Below are 24772 nucleotides of genomic sequence, written 5' to 3'. Positions count from 1 at the left end.
AACCTTATGTTTTCTGATTTCATCGCCTGACGCGAATGGTGTAGAACTTTGTGGAAGGCACGCGGGTCCCAACGATTAGTCTTGAACATTCGACGACTGCTACGTAACAGCCGACGCGCTTGACCCGTGGATCAGAATTTCGACGATCGCCGACCGTGTTCGCTGCTACCGGTGTGCTGTAAGTGCAGCCTCTTTTGTGGGCACAGGTTCGCCCAATAAAAGTTAGTTTTGTCTTTCACAGCATTGCTTGTGTTCTTCAAAGTCATCACCACGTGACATCTGGTGGAGGTCCTTTTTTTTGTTCATGTACCGGACGCCCCCGACAAGCCGTGATCCAAACCCGGACCGCAAAGAGAACACCAACGTAGTCCCGGACAATCGAGCAAGCCGCCGTCTTCAACAGCTGCCCCCGGAGCACGGACTTCTACCTGCGAAGACCAAAAATATTGTGGCCGAGGCAACCCCAATGGCAGCCCCAGCGTCCCCCATCGTGCTGCAGCAGCCCAGGGAACCACCGACGTTCCGCGGTTCCACATTTGAGGACCCGGAAAGCTGGCTGGAAACGTGTGAGGGGGTCGCTACGTTTAACAGCTGGGCAAGCGACGACAAGCTGCGACATGTCTATTTCGCATTGGAGGACGCCGCCAGGACGTGGTTCGAGAAACAAGAAGCCACCTTGACGACGTGGGACCTGTTCCGAAGCAGCTTCTTGCAAACATTTACAAGCGTCCTGCGAAAAGAGCGAGCCCAAGCTCTCCTGGAGACCAGAGCGCAGCTGCCGAATGAGACGATCGCAATCTTCACTGAGGAAATGAGCCGTCTGTTCCACCACGCCGACCCGGAAATGTCCGAAGAGAAGAAACTCCGCCTACTGATGCGTGGTGTAAAGGAGGAACTTTTCGGCGCAATGATACGAAGCCCACCGACGACCGTAGAAGAGTTCCTTCGCGAGGCCAACAGCATTGAGAAGACACTCGAAATGCGGAACCGACAATACACCGCCGCACGAACTCGACAAAATACGCCGAAGTTCAGTCACTGGCCACCGACAACTTGCGCGAGACCATCAGGGCAGTCGTACGAGAGGAGCTTCAAAGGATCTTCCCTTCATCGCAACCTCAAGTGGCTTCAGTCACCGAAATTGTGAAAGAAGAAGTCCAGCGAACGCTGGGAGTTCCCGAGGTACAACCACAATCATCGCAGCCCCAGCCAGAAGCGATGACCTACGCCGCCGTCGCCCGCCGTCAAGGTCCCCCTCCACGACCGCACCAGGACTCTGTAACGCCGCAATTCCGTCGACCACTGCCGCCGCCGCCAACACGCCCACCCGCCGCCCAGCGCAGCTACCCGAGGAAGACCGACGTCGGCGAGCTCCTGACCACCGCCCGCTCTGCTACCACTGCGGGGAAGCCGGCCATGTGTACCGCCGCTGCCCATACCGCGACCTGGGATTGCGAGGGTTCGCCGTGGATGCACCGCGCCCTCTGGGAGGTGAACGCCCTCGTGACATCGCCGACTAACTCGCCGCTACTCAGTGGAGCCCTCGACGGCCGTCCCGGTCACCGTCACCAGGCCGCTACCTGTCGCCGCAGCGCCGTCCATACACTGGCCCAGCACGGGGCCGCTCTGCGAGCAAATATCTGGAAAACTAAAAGCAGCAACCGATGGAGGTGCCGTTGCTGTTCGTCGAACTGACGAAGATCCTCCGCCGCCGACGAAGACGACGCAGAGACCATCTCGACGACATAATAACGACACGCCGCCGTCCCGACGAAGTCAGGAAGCCAAGACTACACCGACGAAAGACGACTTGACGACGCGACGTTCCAACTTCAGTTCAATACGACGCAGCCGTGATCCGGCGCCAAGACCTAACTGCAACGCCAGACAAAGAACCACCGACCTCGACGTGCTTCTAGACGGCCACGCAGTTACCGCCTTAGTGGACACAGGGGCTGATTACTCCGTAATGAGTGGACACGTCGCCGCCCAGTTGAAGAAAGTTAAGACCGCATGGGAAGGCCCTCAAATTCGGACCGCTGGAGGACACCTCACCACGCCGACTGGAATCTGCACGGCAAGAATAACCATTCATGACCGCACTTACCCTGCCACCTTCGTTATCCTCCAACAGTGTTCACGAGACGTCATTCTCGGTATGGACTTCCTGAACCAACACGGCGCAATCATCGACCTGAATATAATAATAATAATAATTGTTTTTTTGGAGAAAGGAAATAGCGCAGTATCTGTCTCGTATATCGTTGGACACCTGAACCGCGCCGTAAGGGAAGGGATAAAGGAGGGAGTGATCGAAGAAAGGAAGAAGAGGTGCCGCAGTGGAGGGCTCCGGAATAATTTCGACCTCCTGGAAATCTTTAACGTGCACTGACATCGCACAGCACACGAGCGCCTTAGCGTTTTTCCTCCATAAAAACGCAGCCGCCGCGGTCGGGTTCGAACCCGGGAACTCCGGATCAGTAGTCGAGCGCCCTAACCACTGAGCCACCGCGGCGGGTAATCGACCTGAAGTTAAATAAAGTCAATAACACTGTCGGAAGATAAAGCGATACCGCCGGAGAGCCCTCGTAGTCACCACGCCTTGAGTGTGCTCGAAGATGAAGTGAGCATCCCGCATCGCTCCAGCATTGTTATTTCGGTCGGCACCGAAATACCCGCTGACGTAGAACGTGTCATCGAAGGCGACCAACGTCTACTGCTTCACCGTGAAATTTGCGTCGCAAGAGCGATCGCTCGACTGCATGGAGGGAAAACTGAAGTGTTGCTGACAAACTTCAGCCAGGAGTTCAAGCACAAAAACAAGGGCACGACGATCGCGTACATCGAGAAAATTCTGGAAACCAATAATGCGCTTGTCCTCTCGGATTCCGCCGCATCTACCCCGAGGATCATGGTTCCCGAACCATGTCTCCCCGTGATTAAGCAACAGAAGCTCAGAAGTCTGCTCCGACGATACAAAGGCTGCTTTTCGACGTCCTCGAGGATTCGACGAACACCGGTCGCCAAGCATCGCATAATCACCGAGGAGTGCGCTCGATCACTCCGCCAGAGCCCTTACCGAATTTCGCCGCGAGAACGTGAAGCTATAAGAGAACAAGTCGACGAAATGCTGCGCGACGACATCATCCAGCCGTCGAAAAGCCCGTGGGCATCCCCTGTTGTCCTGGTAAAGAAAAAGGACGGAACCCTACGTTTCTGCGTCGATTATCATCGTCTGAACAAGATCACGAAGAAGGACGTATACCCACTCCCACGGATAGACGACGCATTGGATCGGCTCTGCAACGCAAAGTACTTCTCGTCGATGGGCCTCAAGTCTGGCTATTGGCAAATAGAAGTCGACGAAAAAGATCGCGAAAAGACCGCCTTCATCACCCCAGACGGCCTCTACGAGTTCAAGGTTAAGCCATTTGGACTGTGCTCGGCGCCTGCAACGTTCCAGCGCGTGATGGACACGGTTATAGCAGGATTGAAGTGGCAGACCTGTCTCGTTTACTTTGATGACGTCGTTGTCTTCGCCGCAAATTTCGACGATCACCTTAGGCGACTTGCCACAGTACTAGAGGCCATCACGTCATCAGGGCTCACTCTGAAGCCAGAAAAGTGCCGCTTCGCTTACGATGAGCTTCTGTTCCTAGGCCACGTCATCAGCAAGTCTGGAGTCCACCCTGACCCGCAGAAGACAGCTGCCATCGCACAGTTCCCGCAGCCCATCGACAAGAAGGCAGTGCGTAGATTTCCTGGCATGTGTGCCTACTACAGGCGATTTGTCAAGGACTTTTCACGCATCGCTGAGCCGCTGACACAGCTGACTAAATGTGACGTAGAGTTCAAGTGGGAAACGCCGCAGGCCGACGCATTTCAAGAACTCAAACAATGCATGCAGTCGCCGCCCGTACTAGCGCATTTCGACGAGCACGCCGATACCGAAATCCACACTGACGCCAGTAGCCTAGACCTCGGTGCCGTCTTAGTCCCGAGAAAAGATGGGCATGAACACGTGATAGCTTACGTTAGCCGGTCGTTATCATAAGCGGAAGGCAATTATTCTACAACCGAAAAGGAATGCCTCGCCATCGTTTGGGCCACAGCGAAATTTCGCCCTTACCTATATGGCAGGCCATTCAAAGTGGTCAGCGACCATCACGCATTGCATTGGCTAGCTAACTTAAAGGACCCTTCAGAACGGCTGGCACGGTGGAGCCTCAGACTACAAGAATACGACATCACTGTAACCTACAAGTCCGGACGAAAACACTCAGATGCCGGTTTCCTATCACGCGCCCCCATTGACCCGCCGCCGCAAGATGACGAGGATGACGACGCCTACCTTGGAATTATAAGCGCGGAAGACTTCGCCGAACCGCAACGAGGAGACCCGGAGCTAAAAGCCCTAGTCGATTATTTGGAAGGGCACACCGACGTTGTCCCTAGGGCATTAAGCGTGGATTGTATTCGTTCACGCTTCAAAACAACCTACTCGTGAATAAGAACTTCTCACCAGTCCGCGCCAACTATCTTCTTCTTGTTCCGTCGGCGCTGCGTCCAGAAGTACTGCACGCCTACATGACGATGTAGGGCACCATCGCAGGGCACCTCGGTTTCTCCCGGACTCTACCAAGGATACAAGAAAGATATTACTGGCCGCACCTAACCGCCGCTGTCGCCCGTTACGTCAAGACATGCCGAGACTGTCAGCGACGCAAGACGCTGCCGACAAGGCTAGCGAGATTACAACAGCCGATCAAGTCTCCTTACCGACTTTTTCAGCAGATCGGGATGGACTTGTTGGGACCATTTCCGACATCAACGTGCGGAAATAAGTGGATCGTCGTGGCGACGGACTATCTCACCCGCTTCGCTGAAACTAAAGCTCTGCCGAAAGGCAGCGCAGCCGAAGTGGCGAAATTTTTCGTCGAGAACATCCTGCTGCGACATGGTGCTCCAGAAGTCTTCATCACCGACAGAGGAACGGCTTTTACAGCAGAGCTCACGCAAGCCATTCTGCAATACAGCCAGACAAGTCACAGGAGGACAACTGCCTACCATCCGCAGACGAATGGTCTCACGGAGCGCCTGAACAAGACCCTTGCCGACATGCCAGCAATGTATGTACGTCGACGTCGAGCACAAGACATGGGTTGTGGTCCTGCGTACGTAACATTCGCTTACAACACGGCGGTGCAAGAAACAACAAAGATAACGCCACTTAAGCTAGTTTACGGCAGGAACCCGACGACGACGCTCGACGCCATTCTGCCGCACGTCACTGACGAGGAAAATCTTGACGTCGCTACCTATCTCCAGCGCGCCGAAGAAGCTCGACAGCTCGCCCGCCTACGGATCAAGAACCAGCAGCGTACCGACAGCCGACACTACAACCTGCGACGACGCTCCGTCGAGTACCAGCCCGGCGACCGTGTTTGGGTATGGACCCCGATACGCCGACGAGGACTAAGTGAGAAACTATTGAGACGCTATTTCGGACCTTACAAGGTCATTCGACGTATTGGCTCACTGGACTATGAGGTCGTGCCAGACGGCATTTCGCATTCACTGCGGCGCCGAGCACGATCTGATGTGGTCCACGTGGTGCGCCTTAAACCCTTTTACGGACGCTGACGAACTTCCTTATTTTTGTTGTTTTCTTTGCTACGAGTGCTTTTCTTTATTTCGTTTGTTTGCAGCATCGGGTCGATGCTTTTCATGAGGGGGGTAATGACACGTGTACTTATCTTTATCCGGCGGCCACGTTTCGCCGCCTAACAAGTGTTATCGCTCAGCGCGGGACGCGCCTGCATCTATCCGAAGTTTCTGGCAAGTCATCGATGCTTCTATTCGCTGTCTGTTGTAGCCGAACCTTATGTTATCTGATTTCATCGCCTGACGTGAATGGTGTAGAACTTTGTGGAAGGCACGCGGGTCCCAACGATTAGTCTGGAACATTCGACGACTGCTATGGAACAGCCGACGCGCTTGACCCGCGGATAAGATTTTCGACGATCGCCGACCGTGTTCGCCGCTACCGGTGTGCTGTAAGTGTAGCCTGTTTTTGTGGGCACAGGTTCGCCCAATAAAAGTTAGTTTTGTCTTTCACAGTATTGCTTGTGTTCTTCAACGTCACCACCACGTGACGATATACACAGTTTTCTGCAGCCCTCCTCCAAGATGAAGGTGGTCGGTGTGCCGAACCTTTTATAAACGCCCGTCATTCCATGCCGTCAACTGCGACTACTCATCAGCGGAGCGGGACGGAAAGCTCCACTTCAGAGGGCACCTACACCCATGCACGCTCTCTCTTTGCGAATCCATCATTCTTTTTCTATCTTTTTTTAGGCGGTTCAAAGTACCCCCTCTAAACACGACCCACCAAGACCTGCATTCACCGAGATGCCCTCCTCTCAGTGAGACCACGACATCCCGCCTTCACCCCAGGACCTGTCCTCTCCACATGCGCCGCGACTCTGGCTCGGTTCGATCGGGGGTGCCGCTTTCTTCACAGAGCGTCTTTTCCAGCCAGCGTGGTGCGGCTCTGTTGTTCCGGGAGCAAAGCAGCAGCAGCATCCTCCCTCGTTTATTTGCCCCCTCAACCTCCGGGCTTTTCCTTCTTCGGCTCATCGCATTCTTTCAGTGCCGCTGCGCCCTCTCGCCTTCTTTTCTGCCAGCATCGTTGAGAGGCTGCGCCGGTGGTGATTTGGAACCGGCGCCACCGCTGCCGGAGGCTTTCGGATGCCGGCTCATTTGGGCAGTTTCGCTCGCGCACCACTAGGACTGAATGCAAAAGCGCGGCCCCAAACACGATTTCTCGCCGGGGCTGCAGTCGGGGGAAAGGGGGGGATCTCTGCAGGAGCGGGAGCGCCCATTTCGCCTCGTTGTGCTGCTGAGTGAACGGCTCGGTTCGCTGTCCAGGCTTGCCTCAGCGCTGGCCCGTTTCTTCGCCGCTCGTAGGAGGAGGATGCGCTTCTCCCATCCTTCTTTCTTTCTTTCTTCCTTTTTTTCCCCTTTCATCTCTTCTTTCGCTGGCTACGAGAATGGTTCGCATGTCGCCGACCGATCTCTCCTCTGCTATTGTTGTATTAAAAGCTGTTCGTTGTTGATGCGGCACCACACGCGGAATCCATCGTTGTTGCCATTTTCTTCTCATTTCTTCAACTCGCAATATACTGTGCCAATGCGAAAGCTCCCCTGGACGAAAAAAAAAATGAAAACGCCCGCACGCTGTGAGAAATGCACTTTCTCATGTCACCGGGCATAGGTCGTGCGCGGTTTGCGCGCCATTTGCGTGATGTCAGTGTCTTCGCCATAAATGGATTCCGTAACAAGCTTGTCGTTTATCTGAGAATAAAGCTTCTGGCAGCAAGTTTCAGTCTCCTGCTCAGTGCTGTTATTCGAAGAAAAGGAATATATAAAACAATCTTGTTATAAACACTGATCAACCATACCTGTTTAAGTTCCTTTATTTTTCAGAAGTGCGTTTTCATTTTTCGTAACTCAACGAAGAATGCGTCCACTCATTTAACTGTTAGGATCTCTCACTCACTCGGTCATTTGGTTGGTTAGCGTTCCACAGCTTCCGATCCGAGCAACGGCGAGTTTTCATTGTGAGAAGAATAAACTTTTTCTTTACACTCTGGCGACAATGCATATTGAATCTCGAAGCTTGCGAAAAAATAGAGCCAGCAAGGGAAATCGAGGTTACGCTTGTCTTCTTCTCTGCATAACTTTTCTTTCTGCCAAGGTTTGGGGTTGTTTTCCCGTGAATTGCTTTCTCTTCAGTGCGATCCTTTTCGACAACGCGTCTCTTCCCCAAGACCCAGACACAAGCACCGCGGGCCAAGCGGGTCACGCTCCTTCTCCGGGTCTTCGTCGTCTTGTTTTTCCTCTCTTTTTTTCTAGGTCTGTTTTCTTTGCTTTTGTTTATTATTTTCTCCTTACCAAGTTGCTTTTCCTCTTTTTCGCCAACTTCTTCGCTTTCTCTTCCTGCTCTGTCATTCCGAACTTTTCCTTTTCACCTTCTTGAACTCAATCCTTCCCTTATGATTCTTCCCTCTTCTTTCGGGGCGTGAGCGTGTCCCGCATTGCGGCGTTGACCAAATATTACCGTGACTTTTCTTTGGCGCAAGACAAGTTTATAACCCACAGCAAGAGAGGCTGAAAACGTGAAATGCTTTTGCAACACTGCCCTATAGCCCTGTAATTGTCGGCGTATCACGTATGGGAGACCGCTGTAAAAATGTGAATGGCTTTCATTTATGTTTCAACAAGTGTTCCATGCCTACGTTACTAAACAAACGGCCTTTTGCAACATATCTGTCAATGTGCCAGCCGCTACAGGTGCAAGACACCTGCTAAAAGGTAAGCTCACTGCTAAATCGTAACATTAATGGCAGAACCGTGCAGTGTTTCTTTAGTCGCACTGCTCGATTTGCAGGCAGTGGAAGGGTTTCGCAATTGCTTTTGATTAATTTTATGTACCCAAGTGTTTCATCGCAGTACTACTGTTATGAACTTTAAATTTAGAAATTACTGTAATTATTCAATATTATTTAAGCAATAATTACATTTTTCTCTATACACCTGCCAGTTTCTTACCCTTCTGCAATGCAAAGGCCACTAATGACGAAATACTAAGGTTTCGTGACTTTTATGCGACATTTTCTCTGTCTCGTCATTACGGGATGGACCCGTTGTTCAAGTAAGCCACAGGCGCGGTTCTTTCACACTGTGCAGCATTAACAAACAACTGGCTTATGAATAACAACTGTCTGCGCGCTGCAATTCAAGCTGAAAGCTTACGCCGTACAGTTTATACTACGAGAATAAAACGAACGCACCTCGTCACATGCTGAGAATACCCATCACGAGAATCGAAGGTATATACTCTGTCTATGTCTCTCATGATGGACGCTAAAGTCTGATGTCAAAAGTATGCAACGTAGAGAAGTGAAAGCTGCAGCTGGCGTGGGCAAATCGAGAGCTGAATCCTCAAAGCTTTTCACGAGTCATTGGGCGCCGCGAATCTCCGGCACCGGGTTACGACGATCGGCGAAGTCACGGACGCGAAGAACGTACGGTCGCCAATAATTATATTACACTAGGAGTGCTTGGAGACTTTCACGCACGATTTTGTTGGCGCCGGTTGCAGGTTGAATTTCAGCCCCAAGGAGTTCGGAGACACTGTAGAGACCTCAGCGTTCGTTTGTATTGAGTGGTTTTACTATAGCGAACAGTCTCAACTCCGGCAAGAAACTCTTACCCACAGCTTTAAAGGCGTATTATCGAATGCGAGGAAATTCTTTGTTCTTTGTTCGAGGAATCTATTCCCAGTGCGCACAATCCTTCTGCTGCATTTCCCACAAGAAGGTGAGTGATTGCGTAATCTGATGAAAAGATAAATAATCTGTTTTGGGAATATCATTTCAAGCCGTACCCAGAACTTCGCTACTGGTGCTTGATCATGATGCAACATTTACTAAAATTACATGTGGTAACTGCCGCGCATCAAGATCTTAGCCTTATTCTAGCAATTTAGGACTCATCTCCGACCTCGTCTTTGTTTGTGTGTCCGTGACTGCATGCATGCGACACAGATGAGTTCTTTCTCATGGATTTAGCCTCGCATAAATCTGGCATTTGTAAGGCCGGAACGCCAATGTTGACAACGGTTAGCCTGGTATTAGAATTGGTCAGTCAGGCCTGTTACCACCATGTTAGTTATAGGAAAAATGAACAAAATTTCCCGTTCTTTTAATTCAGCTGATATTTTTCCACATGTCGTTTTGCTTCTAAAGATGTGTTGTGTGGTTGGTTCCGGATTGCTATTAGCGCAAAAAATATGGAAAGAAAAAGCTGTTCTTGGACAAGCATTTTCCTCAATACACGCAAAGATTATGAAATCACGGGTTCTGAAATGCGCAGTATTTACTTGAACCGACGCAACGTGACAAGCCTTTCGATGACTAGACGCTCCTGCGCACTTGCGAGAACGAGGTCGTTACGCAGGAGCAAGTAGTAGTCGGCGTCACTTTGGGGGTCATAACAGTTGACTTAAGATCAAACAGCTACGCCAGCCTTATTTTCAAAGGCATATTGCTTATCTGCCTTATCGCCTCTTTCCGATCCAGGGAAAGAAACAGCTCCTTTCCAAACAACATCGCCGCCACAGGCATGATGCAATCGTCCTGCCATTTCTAAACCACCGTTGACAAGCCAGATGTGCGTCAAAGGCCAAAAGAGAATTTTTCTGCGACTTCTCGTGGCCTCTTTGTTAAGAAAAGAAACTGATGTACGAGCCTATACTCTGCCTCTGGCACTGAAACTAAGAAGACAGCGTCGGGCTCGACGAGTGTGACTCGACATTGGAAATATTGTCACAACGTCCCATGACGAGTACAGCTCGGGTTTTGGGGTTGAAAGGTTAAACGAGCTTACCTCTGGCACGAAAAGAACGGTAAGGAAATCTGAACCCTTCCTAGAACATAACTTCTGACGCATCGCATGCGCGATGGCCTGGACGTTGCAAGGCGCTTGCCTGAACTGCTGTTACCGTATTTTTCGGCAGTTTAGAGAGAATTTTCGCGAACATTCTGCTCTGCGACGCAGTCCTATACCGAGTTCAAGTTCTTTAACGTACGAGCGTGTGTGTGCCGCTGTAAGCGGTTTCATCATAACAATTTGACTCACACTTGTGGCGACGTCAGGTGTCTCCATCTGCCGTAGTTATGCATCATGAAATAATTTTCCTGCTTAGTTTTATTATTGCAGGATTATAGATTTGCTCACGTCCCTACTGCCACCTGAGACAAGCCGATAAACAAGTGCGCGAGAGATATCGGTGATGAGGCAACGTCCATTTGCTTGTCGAACGCAGAAGAGATTGCTCCAGGTGAGAGAAGACCCTGACCACTGATGCGGATCACAACAAGCCTAATGATTAAATGTCCGTAGGTTTGAAGCCTTCTCTCGAAATGCGAGCAGAATTCAGCCAACGAAGGTAAATTTCGATCGCTGAAACTCACAGCAACGCAGATGGTACTCGAAAGATTCTTGCAGTTGGTGATCGGACAAGGGGCGGGCCACTGCACATATCGAGCCATTTTAATAAAAGTTCTTTCAGGGTTCCTTTTTCTGTAGAAAGAAAGCAGAGAGAATGGGATCCTTGACAGCGAAGTTCAAGTTTGTGCCGTGAGGGCCCCTTTATTTGCCATTACGAAGCAACCGCTTAAAGCGAAGATCGCTGCAAAAAAAAGGTTCTTTTTCGTTACCTTCGCTCAACTAGGCCACTTTAGCTCGAGGCACTTTTTTTCCCAGGGGTCAAACCTGAAAACAATACGGTGGAGCTGAAGGTAGCCTGCGATCAGAAATGAGGTAAGTTAGCTATGCAAAGGTTTGCGAGCCGATATATCATTTTTAGCAGTTCACGGTACCCAAACTGAACTGCCACAGTTTGCTTCATACCAAGACACGAGTATTAAAACGCGACCAAATTACCTTCGACCTTTCAGCGCATTGTGCGAAAACTCGCGATGATTTGTTCGATCTACAGAGCCTCAGAAACTCGTTGATTCATACCTTTCAGTATTTTGTTATTTCGCACTGAAGATGTGTAGGCGGTTGAAAAACGTCAGCAAAGTACCAGAATATGCCGAAAGAAAAGGGAGCCATTAATTGAGCATGAGGTTCAAGGAAAAGAAGCCAGTATTTCAAATGTCTCCGCACGGTCGGGTGAATAGCAAGACGACAAGCCCCAAAGTGCAGATGCGCTACACGAGGATATTAGCCGACAAGAAAGACAGAAATTAATTAACCAGCTCAGTTGATGAATAACGAGGAGACACCGTATAAGGGGGGGGGGGGAGAAAAGGACCGAGGCAAGGAAGAGATTTAAGCAAAGGCGGAGATCGAATAACTTTGAAACGCCTTTTCTCAAATGACGGGAGGGCTAGATAAGGAGCAAATAAAAACCGTAATACGAGAAGCAGGTTGAAAAGCAGGCAGACTTTGCAGGTTAACGGAGAAAAAAGAGAGGATGGAGACAAAAATAACGCCAAACGGAGCCATAAATCTCCTCACCGCAGCGTCAGAAGAACAAAAGCGAAGATCCGTCCGCGACGGAAAGATGCCCGGACGGACGCCACCGTCCCTGCCAGCGTCGGACGCTGTTCCCGGCGGAGTACACACAGCCTTCGGAGACGGCGAGCTGTCAACGTCTCTCGCACGGGAGCGCAGACTCGTGGCATCGCACTTATTTTATTTCCGCCGAGACGCGGCGCGTATCGACGGCACGTCACTCTCCGCTGCCAACGTGCCCGTGTCACTTCTGCACTCAGTTCTTTCCGCACGTGCCATGCTTTGTGTTCTTTCTTGTGTTATCCTGAAGCATGCATTTAGTCTGCACGGCTCGGGGTCGCGCTTCGACTTGCGTGAGAACCCACACACAAACGGCGGTAACGGAAAGACGGTAACTAGATAGCAGGAAAAGGGTAGTGATTACCGAGGCGAGGATCGTGTGAGAGAATAACTTTAAGGACAGAAAATTGAGGACAAACAAATAACACAATAGTCAGGTTGAAATTCTTGGATGCATAGCACACACACATACCTTTCAATGCTTTCTTGCACTTTTTGCTCTCCTGTGACTTTGGCGGGTTCGAATCCGGCCGCGGCAGTCGAATTTCGATGGAGGCGAAATTCTTGAGGCCCGTGTGCTGTTCGATGTCAGTGTACGTTAAAGAACCCCAGGTGGTCGAAATTTCCGGAGCCCTTCACTACTACGTCTCTCATCGCCTGAGCCGCTTTGGGACGTTAAACCCCCATACACCAAACCAAACCATCCTGTGAATTTGCTTATTTGTTTTCCTAGGATTTTTTCTCATAGTGAACTCTCTGGAGCTTGTCTCCCTATGGCAACAGAACACGATCAGTGCTAATGTTAGGTGATTTCCTCAGTACGAGGTGCATGGAACTGGCGGTGAGGAGGAGAAATAAAGTGTTATATTCGAGGTTGTTTCTTGCCTCATCGTTGAAGTACAAAATACGCATATATTCCCCGGCTATTCCTTCGTGCAGCTATGCTGGCTATATTTGACAGAAAGCGTCGAAAACGATTTTCGCTTCTTTGATTTCAGAGGCTGATTAATTGCTTCTCTCGTCAGATATATGAGAATTACAGCGGAAAACAAAATGTATCAAGAAAAAAATGCAACAAACCCTCATCACCCTCAAGGGCTCGTACTGCTTGGTTCTTCAGAACCAAGCGGTTTTTTGGACGCCTGGACAGCAAGGCTTCAGAAACAGGATGGAGAAATCGTTGGTTGAAGCCTGCTTGGGTTTTGTTAGGATCTGCAGAGCGTCACTCGTGGCTTCAGCTTCGGCATGAACATTGCGCCACCTTCTTGACCGGTGTCTGCCCTCCGCTATGGATGAGGGGCTTCGTCATTCGGCTGCTGATCCGAAGGTCACCGGATCGATACCGGTGGCGGCGGCCGTATTTCGATGGCAGCGAAACACAAAGACGCCTGTATACTGTGCGGCGTCAGCGCTCGTTGAAGAACCCCAGGAAGTCTACTAAATGAATCCGGAGCCCTCCACTACGGCGTTCCTCATAGCGCTCGTGTCGCATCAGGCAACCCCGCAGTTTACAATTTTTTTGACCGGTGCGTCGTCGGGAACCCTCTGCGGGCATTCCCCACGTGAACTCGCTGAGTGAAATCGCTACCGGAACTCCGCCTAACTCCTTTGCAGCTCTTCTCCTCGCGTTTTTGTACCCGTGTCTGGCTGGTTGGTTCTCCTCTCTCTTTCTCTCGAGTCTCAGAGGCGCCCGTGGTGAGCTCGCCCTTTCTCGCTTTCTCGCGGGTTCGCCGAGACCATATTAAACAATGCTCGGCTGGTCGTCGCTTGATCGCATTACGCCTAATGCGCTTGATTACGTGACGCATAACCTGTTTCTTTTGCTTTCTCGGCGCTCTCGCTGCTGCTGCGCCGTGACCAAATAAGTAGATGGCAAACCGATCGACGAAGCGGAGATTGATGTGGTCTGCTACGATGCCGACGAGAGAAATTCTATGACATGTGCAACAATCAGTTTGGTGCAGAGCAGGCGTGACTGCCGTTTTGCTCAGAGTGGCTGTTCGGCCGAGTTGGTTTGCCATGACGGAAGATATAGCGCTAAGAAACCAGGACAAACAATGAAAGAGACACCACGAGCGCTAACTTTCATTTGAAGTTTATTCATCGCATGTGAAGTTCTTATACAGGCTGAATATCAGTTGAAAGTTAGCGCTCGTGGTGTTCATTTTTCGTCCTGGTTTCTTAGCGCTATATGTTCCGTCATGCCGTTTTGCGTCTGTGAAAGCACTTTGTTATGCCGAGTGAGACAAATAGTAATGCACAGATGAGCACGGGTAAAAAAATTATTGTCATATTTCAAGATGTTTAGAATGACCCTACAAATAAATGTGATAATATTTGCCGGTGTGGCTCTGTGCAACTACGATTGAGGCAAGGATGAACTAGTGTAAATTGCGGTGCTTTTTCAGTGGAGATCTAATTTATTTTGCTGCTCTTATGTCTAGTGGCCAAACATTGCGAATTCGCGACAAACCGTTTGTGAGCTCCTACATCGAGCTGGAACGCATAAACAGCTATACGCCGGTTTCAGTCAATAGTTGAAGCTGTCCGGCAACGACACAGCAGCTAAGTGACATCTCGCGCCTTGCATACGAAGTATTACACATCGTCGTCTGCACGGAGGAAACGCCGCATTAGCCCCGCTCGCTTTCGTCCCCTTTCATCGTCATCGGAGAGTTAGGGTGAGCTGGTGCGTTGTAAAAGAAAATGTATTTCATTTAATTTGCGTCGGTAAAACAGGTTTGTTTTGAAAAAAGAAACGGTGTTGTGCTAACAATGGTGGATAAATTGCGTGGGTAGACGGCAGGCATGTTGCGTCATCGCATCGAGAGGCTCAAAGCAATCGTTTCGAAGTAGTCTCTTCACGACCTGAATTGTCATCCAACACCAGAAAAACGCATTATATCAGCTAACTCACAATATTGTTACGACGAAGTGGCAGTGGAAGACGAAGTGGCCTCTCGCGTGAAAGGACGAACGAAGAGGAGGTTAATGCAGCTTCCTGTTCGTGTTGGTGCTCCCTGCTAGGAACTCCTTATTCTAACCTCCAACACTTGTAAATAAATGTAAATAGTATTTCCCCGTAACATCCTTGGTGGAGGTGCGGCAAGAAGGAACTACGTAGCGGACGATACCTACCACGGCCCTGCATGGTGCCCTGAATAAATCTATTCTGATGTTAGTTCAGCGCTGTGTTTTGTCCCTTTCTGTTTGGCTTCGAGCCGTTGCGCTGGTTTACAAGAACTACCACGGCCGACAATGACGGAAGCATCCCCCCAAGATTCGGCAGCATTGGTGTCCTCCGTCGTCCTCACTCACCCTCGTGATCCTGGACCCTTCTCTGGCGACGATGACGCCGACGTCCAGACTTGGCTTCGCAGGCATGAACGTTGCAGCGCTAACAACCGCTGGGACCTAACTTTCATGTTTGCGAACATAGTTTTTTACCTTAACGGCACGGCGTTCAATTGGTATGATACCAACGAAGAGACACTAACCAGTTGGGCTGACTACAAGCAGAAGCTTATCGACCTTTTAGGCAAACCACTCGGCCGGCAGCTTGCCGCTGAAAGAGATCTTGCCAGTGGCGCCCAGTCATCCACGGAGCCCTACGTCTCTTATATTCAAGATGTGTTGTCTCTGTGCTACACAGTGGATACGAAGATGAGAGAGGCTGAAAAAGTCGGACATGTGCTCAAGGGCATCGCAGACGACGCCTTCAATCTGCTCATCTACAAAACCTGCGACAAGATTGCCGACATCATAAAAGAATGCCGCCGCTTCGAGGAGGCCAAAAGCCGACGGATCGCCCAGCATATCGCACGCCTGCCCAACACAGCTGCGTCTTCCTCCTGCCAAGATCTTTATTCTCGGAACCAGCCGACCTCACCTGAGAACGTGACCCGTATTGTGCGCCGTGAGCTTGAAGCAATTGGTCCGGCTTCCTTAGCAACTCCTGTGGCCGACCAGCTGTTGACGACGCTTCCTCTTATTCAAGCCGTCGTGCGACAGGAAATTGCTAACTTGGGTTTCAACTCAGTCGCCGCTATTTATGCCCCCCCCCCCCCCTCCAAGTACCCGAAGTTTCTCCTCTTTATCCTGTCCGGCCTGTTTACGCCACTCCTCGACCACGCAATCCCTCCGAGTGGCGTACGCCTGACGACAGGCCCATATGTTTCAATTGTTCCCGTGTAGGCCACATCACCCGTCATTGCCGTAGTCGATGGTACTCTTCCCAGCGAGCCCGTTTCTCGACACCCCCTTATCGCCCCGACGCTGTCCGCTCAAGGTCTTTCTCGCGATCCTTGGACCCATCAAGCCCCACCACCGATGTGTCGCCGCCCCGCTTCAGCCGCTCACCATCCCCACAGCGCCGCCAGTCCCGTTCGCCGCAACGACCACGCGCTGTCTCTCCTAGCCCCTACGGGCGATCACAGGCGGAAAACTAGCTTCTGCAGCGTCTAAAGGTGATGCTGCAGTGACGACCCGGCCCCGAAATTCTCGTTTACTTCTTCATGCTCCGCGGAATTTACTGACCATACAAGTCGATAGAGTTGCGGTCTCTACTCCGGTTGACACGGGCACCCACATTTCTGTGATGAGTTCCGACCTACGTCGCCGCCTCCGCAAAGTACTGACGCCTGCTCCTACAGCCGTTGTTCGAGTTGCCGATGGCACAACGTCCCCAGTCCTCGACCTGTGTGCTGCTCGTGTGACGATTTCTGATCGCCAAACCACCGTGCTGTTTACCGTTCTCAACCACTGCCCTCATGAAATCATACTCGTCCTTGATTTCCTGAGTGAGCACGCAGCCTTTATTGACTGTGCTACAAGTGTTGTTGAGTTGGACCTACCGTTCCTCTTAGAACCACCTGCCCCAGTTGTGCAGCGTCTCTGTACTGCCGAGTTCACCCGCTTACCACCTGCAACTGCTACTTACGTTTTATTTAAATCTGTTCCACCTCCTCCCAACGGCCAGTATGTCATCACTCCTGACCTTGATTTGCCCGTCACTAAGAATGCTGCCCTTTCACACACAGGTTGTCACAGTATCGGCAAACAGCGCACGTCTACCTGCTCTCAACTTCAGTACGCACGTCCAGATGCTTCCTCAAGGCATGTTCCTCGCCACGCTGTCCCCGACCGACGAGTACGTGATCTCCGCAGTCACAAACTGTGTATCGCCCTCTTCAGACGGTCATTTCACAGCTATTTCGAGACCTGACCATTATGCCAATATGATCGCTTCCGATCTCTCCGCAGACCAAGCACAAGCGCTTACTAATTTACTGGCATCCTTTCAGGACATATTTGATTACAATGACCGCCCTTTATCGCGTACGACCATTGTGCAGCATCGTATCAACACCGGTGACGCCGCTCCTCTGCACCGCTGGCCTTACAGGGTGTCCAGTTCCGAACGCCAAGTGATACAAAAGGAAGTTGAAAAGATGCTCGCTAAGGACATCATCCAACCGTCCTCCAGTCCTTGGGCCTCTCCCGTCGTCCTTGTCAAAAAGAAAGACGGTAGTTAGCGTTTCTGCGTTGATTACCGCCACATGGACCGCATCACAAGAAGAGACGTGCACCCACTCCCAAGGATCGATGACGCTCTAGACTGCCTCCATGGATCTCAATACTTTTCTTCCATTGATCTTCGTTCCGGTTATTGGCAAACCGCCTTTGATGAGCAGGACCGCGAAAAAACAGCTTTTGTCACACTTGACGGTTTATACCAGTTCAAACTCATGCCATTCGGACTTTGTAATGCACCAACTACCTTCGAAAGGATGATGGACTCGCTCCTTAGCGGATTTAAGTGGACTACCTGTATGTGCTACCTCGACGAAATTCTTGTCTTCCTCGCCCACCTTTGCCAAGCACCTTGAACGTCTCAGGAGTATCCTGACTGTATTTCGTACGGCAGGGCTACAGCTCAACTCGTCCAAATGCCGATCCGGCCCCCGGCAACTCACCATTCTTGGACATCTCGTCGACGCCTCCGGCGTACGTCCTGATCCCGCTAAATTGAAGCGGTGCAACACTTTCCTCGTCCACAGTACCAGAAGGACATGCGCAGTTTTCTAGGGGCTGTGTTCCTACTTTCGCCGTTTTATTCAAGATTTTTCCGTTATCGCTCGTCCCCGTCACTTACCTACTGAAGACCGACACCGAGTTTACCTGGGGCCCTTATCAACAAAATGCGTTTTCCACGCTTGTTGGCCTGCTGATGTCATCACCGATTCTGGCACATTTTGATCCCACGGTCCCTACTGAACTCCTACAGACGCCTGCGGCTACGGGATCGGAGCAGTGCTCGCACAACGCTCCCGGGGTCCAGACCGCGTCGTTGCGTATGCTAGCCGCCTGCTTTCACCTGCCGAGCGAAATTACTCGATTACCGAACGGGAGTGTCTCGCCCTGGTTTGGGCTGTAGCTAACTTCCGGCCATACTTGTTCGTGTGTGCTTTTTCTGTTGTCACGGACCACCATGCCCTTTGCTGGCTGTCCTCGCTGAAAGACCCCTCCGGGCGTCTTGGCCGCTGATCGCTATGCCTTCAGGAATATTCGCACACTCTTGTGTACAAGTCCAGGCGTCTTCATCAAAACGGTGACTGCCCGTATCGGTACCCTGTCGAGCCAACTTATCTCAGTGACACTGACGATATCCCTTCCCTGTTTGGCATTTCGGATCTCCCGCCGAGGAGCAGCGCAAGGACCCATATTTGCAAACCATCGTCGAGAGCCTCAGCAATGGAAGCTCGGAGCGCTCCCTGCAGCTCTTCGATACCAAAAAATGGCATCCGCTATCACCGCAACTTCCGTCCTGACTGGCCCTCCCACCTACTAGTCATTCCCCAGCAGCTGCGCTTTTCTATAATCACAGAACTCCATGACCTGCCTGCAGCTGGACACCTTGGTGTGGCAAGAACTTACGACCGGATACGGCGCCGCTTCTTTTGGTCTGGCTTATACCGTACAGTCCAGCGTTACGTCATCACTTGCGACCTCTGTCAACGCAGGAAGAAGCCTTCGGCACCACCTCCTGGTCTTCTGCACCCTATAGACGTGCCTGGGGAGCCGTTCCACCGTGTAGGGCTCGAACTCCTTGGACCATTCCCGACCTCGTAAACCAGAAATAGGTTGGTCGCAGTAGCCACCAACTCGGTACGCTATCACCCGTGCATTGCCTACGGGCTGCGCGACCGATGTCGCTGACTTCCTTTTGCACAATCTTATTCTGCAACATAGTGTCCCTTGTCAATTACTCACGGACCGCGGACGCTATTTCATGTCTCGAGTTGTTGACGGCATCCTGCGCTCATGTTCAACCAAGCACAAGATTGCCACAGCATACCACCCGCAGACAAACGAGCTAACCGAGCGTTTGAACCGGACATTAACAGACATGTTGTCTATGTACGTCTCCCCCGACCACAAAGACTGGGATCTCGCCTTGCCCTATGTGACGTTCGCTTACAACACCTCCCGGCTTGACACAACTGGTTACTCTCGATTCTATCTCTTAAATGGGAGACACGCCGTCCTGCCTTTGGACACACTTTCCCCCCCGCTGACCGTCCCGTCACCGCCTACTCCCGTGACGCCATTGTTCAAGCTACTGACGCTCGCCAAATCGCCCGTAGTTGGCTCCAAGCGTCCCGGCGAGCCCAGAAGTCTCTGTACGACACTCGACATCGCCACGTCACCTAAGAACCGGGGTCACTCGTTCTTTTGTGGTCTCCTTCCCGCCGCGTTGGTCTCTCTGAGAAACTTTTGTCCCCCTACCATGGCCCTTATCGTGTGGTGCGTCAGGTCGCCGACGTCACGTGTGAAGTTGCTTCTCATACGCCTGCATCCTCAGCAAGTAGACCACCTACTGATATTGTTCACGTCATGCGCCTCAAGCCCTGCCACGTCGCTTCTCGACCACCGGCCTAGCGCCGACACGGCGCTCGTGCCGCCGGGAGTCATGTTACGACGAAGTCGCAGTGGAAGACAAAGCGGCCTCTCGTGTGAAAGGACGAACGAAGAAGAGGAGTTTAATGCAGCTCCCTGTTCGTGTTGCTGCTCCCTGCTAGGAACTCTTTATTCTAACCCCAACACTTGTAAATAAATGTAAATAGTATTTCCCCGTAACATCCTCTTTAGATTTCCAGATGGGCCCGAAGGCTTTTCCAGAATAGGTTGTTTAGCAGAGACGAGAGCAAAGATGGCAGTCTTAGCGACAGCGACAGCAGTTCGGACAGCAACTCTGCTCATGAGGCGGATGCTGATGGTGGGGCCAACGACAACTCTGGAGAATCTGAGAGCGAATCCCTAGCTGCAATCTGGCCAATGATGCTGGGACGAAGAAAAAAAGAAGCGGAAGTTACGATGATAAAAATAAAAGGCTTGCGCCGAAGGGGTCACTATGACGGTCGTAAAATGATACAACTGAGGCGTAACACTCTCCTGCACATTTGGTAGTGCTGTGCCAAAGGAAAGCGCAAGAGCTATGACGGGAAGCAAAAGAAGATCCGTCATCCAGCAATTGTTGCCACATACAGCTCATTTGTAGGTGGTGTTCATGTATTTGGTGGACTGATGACCTAATACAGGGTTTCTCTGAAGTCAAAGAAAGGCTACCAGCGATTGTTCTTTCGTTCAGTGGGCATGGCCGTGGCAGACATTTGACGGGCAAACCGTGGCAAAATAGACCTGGTCAAGAAGAGGGGCTGACGATCATTTCTAATTCAAAGACATTTTGAGAAAAAAGAAAAAGAGTGGATGAGCAGCCGCAAATACTCAATATTGAAATTCGCCAGGACACCATAGTGTAGTGGCCAGCTGTAAGCGAGAAACGGCAGCGCTGCAAGATGCCACTATGCAAAGGTCAGCCAGTGTTCATTTGTGAAAAATCAAGCTTCACGTTTGCAATATTAACAACTGGTCCAATAAAAAAAGAAAGCACTGCAGTAAGTGAAAGCTACTCAATAAATGTATTTTTTTGGCGCTTGACTCCTGTTCCACTTTTTCACGGCAAACCTACAAACTACACATCACGGCAGGGGATGGTCTCAAAGTTGTTTTCCACGTTCCAAGGATGCAAACAAAGAGTTCTCGGTACGAATCAATTTTCCTCTCCAGATAAAATATAAAGGTCATAAGAGGTTAAAAGGAGGTAAATCTCATAAGCAGCGAGTATTGTGAGGAGGGAATGACCTTTTCAAATAACATTCTGGTTTCAGGAAAAACGGAACCTTGTTGAGAGAGAGAGAAAAAGCGAGAGAGAGTGAACAGCGCAAACGTGATGTGCCCGATGCTATTCGCCGTACACTTTAACGCCCGGATGAAGCCGAGGGTGGGACAAGAAAGTTGCCAGACTTAAATGGCTTATAGAAGATAACTACACTCAGAGCGTGCTACAGCCGGATGCTCCTTATGGCTTGGAGCGGTTATTACCGAGTGATGCATGAATATTTACACGCGCACCGCAGAAACCGTATAGAAGCGATGGAAAACAAGCCGCAAAAGTGATGCTGCACGAATAACCCCACCGCTGTGGCTCGACCGTTGGCGCGTCCGACCGCTGAACACGAGGATGCGGGTTCAATACCGGCCGCGGCGGCCGCGTTTCGATGGAGACGAAAGGCAAGGCACCCGTGCACTCTACGATGTCAACGCACGTTAAAGAACCCCGAGTGATTGAAATTAATCCGGAGCATTCCACTTGGATGTCTCTCATAGGCCATGTTGCTTTGGGACGTTACACCCCATACACCGTACCATATAAATACAAGCATAATAAATCGTGCAGTACAACTTGGTGACATCACGCTTGCCGCTACAAATTCATTGGGGTGATATACACCTTTTTGCATCCGAAAATTAGGAAAATAATTGTAACGGGCTCAGGTATTCCATTAGACTAATAAAACGAAATGCTCACGATTTGAATTTATAACCGCTCTAAGTCATGCCGCGATATCAAGGGTACCTAGGAAAAATGTAGATGGACGTTGGGCATTTATCACTTCATATTATAGGACATGAAATATTTCAAACGTGCGCAAACCCTAGCCGGCAGCCGAAGGAAAACCGATGCTGGTCGCATTAAAGGAAAATGAAGAAAATCCACAACGTCGCACGCGCGTCGCGTACTCGTTGTGGAGTGGACACGTAATGGACCCCTAACGGGAAATGCTCATTTTCGCAAGCCACTATTTCAGAAGAGGTCTGGTGCTCTTGCTGTGGCAGTGGAAGTATCAGCCAGTTTGGGATTTTGCCATATCTCAAGGAATTCTTCATGCAAGGTATCACGGGGCCGGCCACTTATTTGACGATGTGATCATGGTCACCGCGAATGCCGAGTATTAATGGAGACAGGACCTGATTACGGCGTAGACCGCTAGACCGAGGCTAGCATCTTGAGCAAATCGCACCCTTTGCTCCTAAATCCTCCTATGTCATAGAACTATCTAAGACCTAAAACTGGAAAAGGTTAGATGTATAAGGACCCATTCACACTTGAGAGTCGCAAAGGTCGCGCGACCGTTTTGGTCGAAAAGCGACAGTCGCAAACGGTCTCTTTGGTCGAAAAACAACAGTCGCGGGCCGCTCGCTCGCTGCTCGATTTTCTAGCCGTGCGACTGCGAGTCACAAACCGCGGAACCAATCGGCGAGCGAGCCGAGCTTTCGGTAATGACGCCGCTCGCGGTTGCGCCGTGCGGCGAACTGCGCTTTCTACTCCTTGGCTGCCCTAGTCGTCGCTAAGCCTAGCCGGTTTCACATCGATGCCGCAGCTGTGGGCGTTTCGTGACTGACCAGCGCTGTAACCAAGATGCTACTCTCGTCACGGCTTTATTGTGAACCCCGTCTCATGATAATATAAAAATATGCTCGATTTCCGCGACGCCTTCAGCAGCGGAGAAAGCAGACGCCGGACGATCGAGCCGCTTTGGGCAGCAGCGGCAAAGTGGCTATGAGAAGAAATTTGCTTTTAACCAGACGCTCAGTATCGGCCAGCGACGCTCAAAAATGATTCATTTTTGTATTTATACTTCCCAGAGCAAGGTATAAACGCGAACAAATAACATACTAGCGCATTTTTCTGACGCTAGCGGCCGGAATTCAGGATGGCTGGCAGGCCGCTTGTATGGACGCGGTGCACATTGCCGCTATATCCTCCTCTTCGCTCAAGTCGTCGCAGTAAATTGCTAACATCGAGGGACCAGAGCACTTTCGAGGGCCAAGCGCGAGCGCAGGACACGCGGCCAAAGCAGACGAAACTTTCGAAAGCGCGCGAAAGGCGTCATTCCCAAGAGTTCTCATTTCAAATGAGAATCAAACGAGAAGGCGACCCGCAGATCGCCCTTGGAAGTGTGAACATCGGTGTTGCCGAACTGCGGTGTAGTCGCAGGCGGACTGCTGGTCGCGCGACCTCTGCGACTCTCAAGTGTGAATGGGCCCTAAGACGTTGCAACAACAGCGGTAATCGTTTCGCTTCATATACACAGTGCCAGAAAGAGAAGATAAGGCCCGATGTTATATGCGAAGAGACCTTGTACAACTGCGCACTGAAACGCCTGAACGACGGCGATTTCTTTAAACTCTACGAGCTGGGCGGTACGCTTTCACGATCAAAAACGTAAATACACTATGACATCTGTGCGCTGGCGATAGCGTGATTGACGCGGTGTTGAAAAAATAAAACAGACGTGTAAACGTACAGTGTTGTCAAAGCACTTGTGCATATGCTCACGTGTGTGCGTGTGTGTGCGAGCACGTGTTAGCTGCGGGGAGCATCACTTAGAATCATGACAGAACTGCATGATGGCTATGGTCTTGTTAATTTGAGTATGTGCACGTACGCAGAGTGCAGTAGAACATAAAGACACCAGCTAGCGAGTGGAGCAGTTAACGGAAAATCAAATATGCAGGTGTAGTGCACCAATGTTGGTGCAAAATTTAGTGAAGCCCAACATCAAGCTTATGCTGCCTTTCTTTCCCATACTGAATTTGCTACTCGCCACCATAACGCACTTAGTGCTTATAAAACGTGAGTTTCCTCAGAACGCAAAAAATGCCTTTCACCCAACGGGAGAACAGACTGTGGTGCACGCGACAAGCGTGCAGATGCCTTGAATGAGCACTGAAATGCATGTATGGCTTTTAAACGGGTATAGAAGCAAAGGTATTGAGTGCAGGTATATTTTTCCTTCAAATCATGCGGCGGGTCTAGTAATCAAAATAATTGACTCAGAAAGGCGAAGGGCAGCGTAACTAATTATTTCCAAGGCGTTTAGACTGTCCGTTTCAATTACTGTTGGAGCCAGTTGGAGCCAGCGCACGTCTCCTCTGTGACGTCACAACCAACCCGGTGCAGGGTCAGTGATCGCGTGGTTTCGCAAATCTCTGATATGAGCAGAAGTTTCGTCTTGGCGTGCCTCCACCTCGTGCCAACTAGCAACCTCCCAGGCTGCTTGTTGGCAAAGACTGAAAGAACGGACTTTATAGTGAGAAATTTAGAAGTAAACAACAAAAATGAACTTAAAGACGACTGTAGTAAGAAATGATCATGTCCTAGAGCAGACAAATAATTTTTTGCCCACTCGAAAGCGGCAAACGAGATTAAGAGGGA

The 24772-nt window shown here is 50.7% G+C and overlaps 1 protein-coding gene and 1 pseudogene across 1 annotated transcript in view; one reads left to right on the top strand and one right to left on the bottom strand.

Annotated features, from left to right (window-relative positions):
* LOC144115729 (band 7 protein AGAP004871-like) overlaps positions 1-24772 on the bottom strand; it is a 410957-nt gene that overhangs the window by 64416 nt on the left and 321769 nt on the right. The gene's annotated exons all lie outside the window — the stretch shown is intronic.
* Positions 305-19281, top strand: LOC144116492 (uncharacterized; annotated as a pseudogene).

Source organism: Amblyomma americanum, chromosome 1 (genome assembly GCF_052857255.1).
Source record: "Amblyomma americanum isolate KBUSLIRL-KWMA chromosome 1, ASM5285725v1, whole genome shotgun sequence".
Taxonomy (NCBI): Eukaryota; Metazoa; Arthropoda; class Arachnida; order Ixodida; family Ixodidae; genus Amblyomma; species Amblyomma americanum.
This window is presented reverse-complemented; position numbering and strand designations above follow the sequence as displayed.